Raw genomic sequence first — 10,744 nt, forward strand, 5'->3', positions numbered from 1 at the left:
AGGTTTATTATGGATATCCACATTCAAACAGCTTTCCTTTTCTCCCCCGTTTTCACGTGCATCCAACAGTTCAGTCGGCCACAGCCTTGTGTTATGAAGCAAAAAGAAAAATCCAAAGCACCTGCTCTTATAACCACAGAGCATTTCAAGGCATTAGGATGCATATTGACAATACAGGACCTTGAGCAATTACAGGCCTTATCTTCCTGCCTGACAAACAGTCCGCTTCATTATGGGCTTTTAGCTGACACCTTGCCTCAGCCTTCTCCATTGAATCATCACTGCTAATGCAGAAAATGAAATGGCTAAGAGGTTTGTTAAATATATCTGAATTGTTTAACCATAATTTTCCTCCTTAATAGTCCTTTTAAAGCTTCCATTAGTGAGTGGATGCAGTGAATGACAATTGAAGAAAAAAATTTAAAAAAAAAAAAGAATTCAGGGATACAGAGGAGGAGGAATAAGTAATGCATTAACTTTTGAAGGAGGCAAAATGGTTTGAAATACTTTCAAGTATATGACAATTACAAGGAATAAAGTGGGTGCTCTTTAAAGCCTGATTGTGGGACCAAATCAATAATAGAGATATATTTATTTATCTTTTTGTGTTAGAAAGAACCTTGTGCATGCAGAGTACTTTAATTCCAGATGGGTTAGTTGCAGCACTGATGCCGTCCGACAATGAATAAGCTGGAATAAAATGGTTTATTTCATGTTCGGCTACAGCTGCTGTCCACGGTGCTGAACCTTCACCTGGACCCAGTTGGCAGAAAACACAACTCTAGTACAGTAAAATAACTGAAAATAAAAGACCGCTGGTTTAGACTTCAGGCTTCTGTCGCTGGTGTGGACGGTATATTTTTTCAACGTGTCCTTTTTGCACGACACCCAATAGATTAACATTTTTGGCCCGGTCCTATCAATCCTGCTCATCACTCATTCAGCACAGTGATTTTTTTCGTATTTATTTCCCCCTTCTGGGTAGAAATCAAGATGTAGGCCCATGGGCTAATGAGCTTTAATTACTGATGATGACTAATTGTACCTGCTATGAGACATCTCATGATGTTACCATAGAAACACAGCAGGTGCCATCTTAGTGGGTGTAGTGTTGATATATGGATGCTGTGTACAATATGCTACCCATTAATTAAATATGACGCCACAACTTGTCAAGGATAACTGCCTCTACTTCAATACAGGCTCTGAATTTTCTCTTTTAAAAAAATAGAAATAAAAAAAATATATGTATTTTTTTATAGCTGTCCAGGCACCAGTACACTTAGTCTGAGTTCAAAGGTTAAAATAGACAGGAATAGTGTTTATTTTAGTATCAGGTGTGCATGATATATTTAATTTTCTCAAAGAGCATGGAGTCCAGGATGTGTTTGCCCCGGTCACAGAGATAACCCCAGCGGGGCGGCGTGAAGCAGGAGGCAGAGAGGAGAAGGTGCAGACAGACACTGTTTACACATGACAAATAAGAAGCGTTACGATGTGTGTCCAGGGAGGAGGGAGGAGCAGAGAGGCTGGAGAATGCAGAGAAGGTTCTGCAAGAGGCTGAAAGGGACAACAGGGCTGTCTGCGGGATATAAGAATTCGATGATGGATGGAGAGACAGAAGGAGACGAGGTTAAAATGAGGGAGAGAAAGAGAATGAAAGAAATTAGGAGATGAAACGAAGGGTCGGAAAGGTAAGGAGCCATGTAAACACTGTGATATTGACTAATTCAAGGCAGCAGCTAGCGAGCAGGTCTGACTATGTGGCTCCTTTTGAATCCGGCAAAGCGAAGCAGCAGCGAAACTGGCAAGACTTTCAACAATCAGTTGACTGAACCTGAAACAAATTACAATTCACTTGATATAAGAAAGTGCCTCCTCAGAAGGCGAAAGCAGCACGGCAACAAAGAAATCTGTCAGAGCTGTTCAAGAACGGGACCAAATGATGAAGATGAAACATTAGCGGAGAGTGTGTGGAATGTGCAAACAATAAAAAAAGACTCAGTTAAAGTCGACTTTCTGTAGAGGTCGTTTGCTCTTTCAAGTTGAATGCTCACAGTGTTATACAACCAACTGGTTTCACTGTGCCTGTAGTTAACTTTGAGGTCTTATTTGGCATGAAATCCCAAATTTAATTGCTCCTAATATATCTTTAATATGCAATCATTATTCTTTAAATTATATTTGTAAACTATTCTGACCTTTTTCATTGAAAGTCGGTTTCTTCAGAGCAAAAAAATACATGTCTACAAGTAAGGATTCTCTATGCAGGAAATTAACCTCCTGAGACACAGAAGAAAAAGAGCCTTTTTACTGAAATGTTTTATTAGACCAATAAAATCTCTGTGCAGTTCTGACTCCAGTAATCATAAATCACACCATCATTTATACGCAGAGACACAAATCTCTTCCAGATCTTAACTCTAAACGCTAATACTCATAAGTTACCCAAACCAGGAAAAGACTATTTTTATCGTTAGGTCTATAAAGTCAGCCTTCAGGCTTGTGTACATTGTGTACTTGTGCACATATTGCCACAACCCAACAGGAATCCAATGTAATCCATCATTAACAGTTAAAGAGCCTGATGTCCACACAGACCTGAATGTAATGGTCACTGATTCCTGTGATTATGAGTAAAAGTCTGCAGGCATGATTGACTGAATAGCCAATAATTTTGTAATTAACATGTGTGGGATTGTTTCCTCTGGAAAATATTATATAATATTATATAATATTATAAACGTGGGGGCTGCAAGGTGGTGCAGTTGGCTACCAACTGTTGCCTCACAGCAAGAAGGTCACCAGTTCGCGTCCCGAAGGAGGCACCGGAATCTTTCTGCATGGAGTTTGCATGTTCTCCCCGTGCAGCGTGGGTTCTATCCGGGTTCTCCAGCTTCCTCCCACACAGTCCAAAAACATGTTGAGGTTAACTGGTGATTCTAAATTGTCCGTAGGTGTGATTGTAAGTGTGCTTGGTTGTCTGTCTCTAAGTGTGGCCCAGCGATAGACTGGTGACCTGTCCAGGGTGTCCCCTGCCTTCACCCTAAGTCAGCTGGGATAGACTCCAGCCCCCCGTGACCCTAGTGAGGATTAAGTGGTGTATAGATAATGGATGGATTATAAACATGGTGCTATTTATGATGCAGCTCCAATTACTGACATGACATAAATGTGAGACAGAAGGTCAAAGACAAAATGGTGATTTTATAATGTGTATTTGGTAAAGTGAAAACAGAAAAGAAAATTTAAGACAGGTTTGCCATTGTTCTTGAAATATACAATATGTGGGATAAAATGGTGCTAATAGAAAGCTACATTCAGGTTAGCCTCTCAGTTAGCTGCTCTGGACGGTGGGCCAAAGGATCATTCTGACTCCATCAATGGCCCTTATTCAAGACAAACTCTCAGAGCAGTGTTTCTAAAGGCCCCACATAATCCCAACTGTACCTCATGTTACACAGCCAGAGCCTTGGAGACATGTGGGACCTCTGAGCTCCTGCCTTTGGACTAAACCGTAACCTTGGTTGGCCATGTGATGGGCTCTCTGAGTTGTAATATACAGTTGTAAAGAAAAAGTTTACGTACACTTGTAAAGAAGATGTACATCATGACAGACTTGACTTTCCAGTGACTCCTACAACTTAAAATTTTCTATAATGAAATCATTGAAACACAATGAAACACAATTGTCATACACAACCATCATGAACTTTGGTTCTTTCATAGATTCATTATAGGTCTTCTGGAAATATGACAAGATCTGCTGGATTCAGAACATACATAAAGCAACTTGAATTCTCTCTTTTGCCGATGTGGAAAGCTATGTTAATTAAGTTTGTTGATGTACAGTTGTGTACTTTTGTCCACAGCTGTACACCCTGCTGATGGAGGAAAGTCAGAGTTAGGATGACAGGGACAGCATTTGCTTCTATCAAGACAATGCTTGATTGAGCTGTTAATCTGTAAACACCTGCTTGGTAATATTTTCCTGTTTCTCCTGAGTTTTATGAATTAGTGTCACCAGCCTGCTTTCATTTACTCACAAGAATTTCCATCACATTGCTGACTTTTACATTTCAATCTTGATTTTAAAAAAAAACAAAAAACACAACACTTCACATTTTAAAGTGGCAATAATCAATATTTTTATAATAATGTGTTAAATGGTAGATGGTCTGCACTTAGTGCTTTACAATGTGTTTCTCATTCACTCATTCATACACCAGTGGTGACAGAGCTGCCATGCAAGATGCTGCCTGCCATTGGGAGCAACTTTGGGTTCAGTGTCTTGCCCAAGGACACTTCCACTGTGGAAGAGGGGCTCGGACCGCCAGTCTTGTGATTTGAGGACAACTCGCTCTACCACCTGAGCCACAGCCGCCCAAATGATGGCTGAAATGAATGAAAAACAATGTGAAAGGTGTCACCTGCTTTTACAAAGCTTTATAGTGACTTTCAGCTCATTGTTTAGCTGTCCAACCTGCAACTCTACTGTTTTGATTCAATCTCACACATCTCCTTGTGTCATTCTTGGTCACAGCAGGCGGCTGTTTTCACCAAAACAAAAGCCCTAGAAACCAACTCCATGCTTCTTCTCGGCACCAAACAGCACACAGACACAGTGATTGCCAAAGATAGTGGAGACTTCGGCAGCTTAAGTGCCCGAAATTTCCCTCAGGAGTCGACAGAGATCAAATCCAGAGGTAAAGGAGAGTGAATATCAGACTAAAATTTGTAAGCTGGCCAGGAATAAGACACCAAATGAATTCTAATGCTGCTCTGCATCTGCAAATAAGCAACTGTTTGCCAACAAGTTCATCATATTAGCCGAAAAGATTATGTGTCAGTCATAAGTGCACAAGTTGTTTGTTATTGCTCATTTAGGGCTTTAAAAATATGATCTTTAAATAGACTTCTGCAAAAATTTACTTTTTTTTGATATTTTTTCTTAGCCTCACTCTGTCTGCTCTGCTTGAACTGCAGATCACTGAATGTGACTCAGTGAAAAATATGCGCATGCAGAGAAGTCAACAATGTATTCAGAAGCTCGCCGATCTCTAGTTTGTCAGTCCCTTGTTTCCAGCATTTCTACCGCATCTTTCCATTCTTTTGTCCACTTCTCTGTTGTGTAAGTGCTCTTTTGACACTTGTAGCTTAAAAAAAAAAAACTCCACAGTGTCTCCGGACTAACAGATCCGCTTTAGTGTCCACAGCGGTTTGAAACTCTGATGTGATGCCATGGCAGGAGCAGCTAGTCCTCGCTATGCGCAAAGAAATGTTCAGCCGCACTAGCACAGTAATCACCACTGTAGCCTGCTGGTGTTAATTAATATCCTCCTGCATTTATGTCACATCTGATTCTTATCTTAGATTCCACACTGGGCGTGGAAGAAAATAAAGAAATAAATCCTCCAGGGTCAGTTGTAAGAAGCAATGCAATGCCGCCTTCATCTCTCTTCCTGCGACGTGCGATCAAAGCTACAGGCAGCCAGTTTATGAAATATATCATTTATGAACTAAATTGTGAAATCGATGTGGATGTTCTTGAGTCCATTAAAACCAGAACACTGTGCTCAACAAGAGCAGACTATTTCAATCTGTACGTCTTTAGAAAAGTGTGATGAAATATGCAATTAGAGCATGATCAGTGATTAGAGTGTCATTAGTGAGTTTAATATTATATCATGACCAGTGGTGTCTCTGGCATGAAAAGTTGAGTGGGGCACAACCCGCTCTACAGCTATAAGCAGCATCTGACTCTTCTGTGATACATACAGGACAAGCTGAGATTGATCTGTACTAAATGAGCCACATAAAATGGCAAAACCTACACACTAAATGCAATTTCATATCAGCGTAATGAAAGAATACAACCTATTTTATGCATCGCATTAAAAATACAGGGTCACTAAAAATGTCACTCACCAGTGCTGTTGTGGTAAAATGCTAAATTAAGCCATTATCAAAGAATCTACTTTATTCATTTTTATTTGACTTGTTCGCTCACAATGAAAGCCAACCTAGCTTGCTGCGTACTACCATCCACCAAAACTGGACACGGTTATTACGTTTTGACGTATATGTCATTCCGATATTTTAATTGGATGACTTAAGCTTGGGGCCACAGTAGCTGTAGCCCGGCAGCTGTCTACAGAGAGCAGTTTTGGACATGTACACCATGGTTTCAGCAGTACATCACTTATACCAACCTGATGGGCCAGTCCCATTCTGCATCAAGAGGAATTAAAACTACTTGTCGGCATTCTGTGTGGATTATGCAAAAATGCTTATAATGAAATTGTCTTGGTAACATAATTGGTCTATTTAGAGTATTATTATGCTTCATAAAATATTCTTTATAGATTATTACTCTATAAAGACCAATTTTTTTTCCACTTAATTATTTTAAGCCAGCACAGAGTTCCACAGCGACATTCAGTGGCTCCAGGCCCCACTGGCCTCATATGCAGAAATGTCACTGATCATGACTCCAAACTAATGTGATGTAGACACAGCTTCCTTAAACATGCAGTGAATACCAAGAGGGGATAAAGAAACACAAAACACACAATAGGAACATTTAAAATGCCTTGATATGGATAGCATATTAGTCATCGATCAGTCAGGATTTATCGCCAATGCAGGGGTCACTGTGGATGCCAGCTGTCACCTGAGGCTTCAGGAAGCAGCCCAACTGTTGCCGCAGCCTGAAACTACACAGGAAGCAGACCCACATACTGCAGACGCACTCATTAGCATACTCCTACTCACGCAAACAAACACGCAGCAATGTGAATGAAGAGGGTCACACGGATCAGAAAAACAGAATACCGAAACCAAACTAGAATTGGCAAGAACCTGAGCCTGTGAAATAATGATAACACACCAGTGAAACATTAGTACATAAAGAGAATGAGTCACTTCCAGTGACTGAGCAAAGCTTAAAGGTACCGTGTGGAGTTTTGACAGTCTCACTATGGGTCGCTGTTTTGAATGCACATTCCCGCGCACAAGCTGACACGTTACTCATTCTTACTGGTGGCACAAGTGCGCCAAGAAATGCAGCGACAGTAATATTAAGAGGGAAATGAGGGAACGCTACAGAGGAATATGACGGAAAAAGTTTCAAAAAACAGATTTAGAGTTAAAAATTTGAAATTTCTACCTAATGTTTTTGCGTTTGTACACATTTCTACACTACAGAATCAAATCAAATACAGTAGGAAGCATATGAATAATCCCACCTCTTTGCTGAGTGCTTTGGTAACTTCTGTAATCAGAGTTTGCTTTGCAGCCTGTTTAGGACGAGCAGGATATGGACTAAGAAAGAGTGCTATTGCTGGTTATTTAGGGGCAAAGAAGTCTTCACACAGCCTTTTAAATAAAGAAACTCTGTGCCAGGAACATCTAGGATCTGTTTTTGGAGGCAATCTTTACTCTATTATTGGCAAGAGGTGCTAAAGTTAGGGTGCTAAAGGTAAGTTGCAGCTACTTTGGAAAAACAGTTTTCCCTTGCTGCCAGACACGAGATACAGTCGTACAGCTCTGAAACTTATAGTTGAAGCTCTGCAACTCTGCAACAGTACGTTCTTCTCATTCAGAACCACACTATTGTTCATATGCTGCTATGCACATCACCTACAGCTATTATTCATGGTACAAAATGAGGCACGGGGAAATGTGCATTAGTCACTAAGTAGTAATTTCATTGATTGGAGGTGAGCAGGGGGTCGTACCTCCAGCCGACTGTATTTAGAAAACTCTAAATACATTTTTTAAAAAGATTCACAAAGGGCCATAATGTCATCTTTTTAAGGTTGTTAAATAATAGTGTTCTAAAAGCTACATCACCTGGATTGTGCACTCCATCACCCCTGTGCTTGTGACCTGCAGAGGGTACATGTACTGGGAGAAGATACAAACTAAAAAAAATCTGCTCATCATGACTTTACACTGCAGGGAAAAAATGGACAGCACTCGTTTAATGCTTTGGCATTAAGTAAAAGAGGCAATATTTGGGCAAACATTCTTGTTTTGCTCTTGATTTTCACTCCAACGTTGTATAAAACATGAAGCGTTCTGATGCTAGCCTCAGATAAACACTGACAATGTGGTAATGGAGCGTTGATGCAAAACTTCTGTGCGTTAACATCTAACTGATGGAATTATTGCACACATTTAATGATACAGCTTTTTTTGTCCTTCCAAACTGGTGCACGAAGCCCCACAGGAGAGCGATACAACATTTCACATTCTGATAATTAAACTGCTTGACTGTTCAAGAGCACTGTTCAGGTAGATTAAAGTGATTCAGTGGCATTGAAAAGTCTTAAAGCAGGCAGCTAATCAGCGCCACAAAGGAGAAACAAATCATGAAATGCGCCGAGGTCCTGACACTAATCTGTTCCCAGACTGTAAAGGTCTTTGAGAACAGGGGTCAAGCATGCAGATTATGGTTTTTCATGCCTCATAATAACATAGAGGAGTGTTTGAAGAAATTACTTTCAACCGTGAAAGTATACAAACAGCGTAATAAACTGGGTTACCCGAGGAAGGGTCAGCAGGTCTTATTAGGACGTGTACTTATGATCTTATCTGTAATTACATCAAACCTATATGAACGAAAACATCACGAGTCAGAAAAGCCAGAGCCACTATTAGAGATTTAGTCTTGTAAAAGCAGTTCTGACTGCTGAACGTGCACATCTATGATAAGTTGTTAGTTTTTTTGTCTTTTGAGGCTACACACAAATCTGAACACCATTTACACTGTACTTTAAATTTCACTATATTATACAGCACTGTGTTTTTGTTTTATTAGTAAACTAATTAAAAGAGTGTGGAACAAGGTGAGATTTAAATTGCTATTACTACAATATCAAAGGTTAAACTATGAGCAGCAAGCTGTGAATGGAACTTTCATTAAAAAAAAAACAGAAATGTGAGATTTTTAACATCAAATTTTACTTTCAATTTTCTGGCTATTTCAACTGAATCCGGCGCTGCTGTGCAACAGAGACAAATCAAATCATGTTCAGGTCCATAGTACACAGATAAAACGAACAGCGACACCACTGAATACACCGGGTTTCTTTGTAGCTGATGTCACTTTTGGTCCTTTCACTATTAATTTCCATTATTTTCTTGTTCTGTTTCAAATCTGAAGAATCTGAACATCCCACCTGTCACTGTCAATGCCCCAGAACACAAACCGATGTTAGCCGCACACCTTTCATCTGCTCTGTACTACATCATTATGCAGATGTCGTTAACAGACTTCCATAAATTGGTTTTTCATGGTCATTTATTGGCTGCATCAGCGTGTCACGCATTATTACTGCAGGCAGATGAAATGAAATCTATGCATCTTAGGTCTCTCAGCAGGATGACAACTGTGTGTCATTTCGCTCGCCCACGTACATAAATATGTCTCACTGTACATACAGTATTACACGCCAGATCTTACTTTACATTTTGCTGGATTTCTTGTTGTTGCAATCCTGTAACAGACAGCCCTTTCATGTACCCAAACTGTGGGTTATTCAGCATCTACTGAGTATGACAGGCATTAAGGCTTTCTTTGCTTTTGTGTCTCTCCACAGGTGCACACATCACAGTCCTGGAGCTTGTGTATGTGTGTGTGTCTGTGGCAGATCGCTGCTTAAAAAGAAAAAGAACCTCCTGTCCACCAGTCAGCATTCAGAGACCGTAAGTAAAACTTTCTACCTTCCATTCTTTGTCATTTAAAAGCTGCACAAGGTTTCTGAGGAATGTTATTATATCGCACTGTGACACTGTTTATACAGCAGAGCAGATGAACCCAATTCAAAGCTATTAGAACATGAATCACGTGAAGATTTCTAACTGCTTCCCTCTCGGTTTGACCTAACAAGCATATAAAACCTAATCTTATAAGGATAAAACGGTAAATCCTTTATCAATGAGCCACAGGCAAAAGCTATACAGTTACATTTTGCTTAAATGCATAACCTCTTTCTCACTGACTGATCATGCCATAATAAGCCATTTAAAATGAGTCACGCATAATCGTTCCCAGTGCTTTACTCTCCAGCCTTCTCGGTGTTTCTTCAGAAACATTACATATATCCTGTCAGAGGTTATGAACTCTGCCTTGGTGGGAATCCTCGGTTGGTATGATATTGCAGTAAGGCTGGCATCACGTGCACAGCAGCAGTTTCTGTTTGTGTGTGCGTGTCTTCTGCAGCTCTTGCTCACCTCTGCAATTCGCCATTGATTCCATGCCAGTGAGCAGAGAACTGATGCAGAGTTGAGGAGGGAGGGGGGTTCTCTGTTATAGCCAGGTACATCAGCCAGTGGCTATTGCCATAGCAGAATACGTGTGAGCGAGTGTAATAATGCCGCAGAGTAAAACGTCTGCAGTCAATACAGTAATCAAATTTGCTGCAGTCATAAGCAATTATGTGGAAGCATACTGTATGTGCAATTCAAATACCATTAGGGTTATTACTGTTTTTCAAATTATACTAAAATATCTCATTCGACGATTTAAGATAAACTGATTTTTAAGCATCTTTTCTGCACTGTATTAATACGGCACAGTGTAACAAACACTGTATTTTGCACAAAAAAACAAAAAAAAAAGGAAATACTCATCCCCAGTTGGAGGCTTTCCTTGATTAGCATATGAAACACAATGTTCGCAAACATCACAAACATGTTGTTTATCCCCACAGTGCATCGGGATTATAATCAACTCATG

The sequence above is a fragment of the Stegastes partitus genome, unplaced genomic scaffold (assembly GCF_000690725.1).
Source record: "Stegastes partitus isolate 25-593 unplaced genomic scaffold, Stegastes_partitus-1.0.2 Scaffold1400, whole genome shotgun sequence".
NCBI classification, from domain to species: domain Eukaryota; kingdom Metazoa; phylum Chordata; class Actinopteri; family Pomacentridae; genus Stegastes; species Stegastes partitus.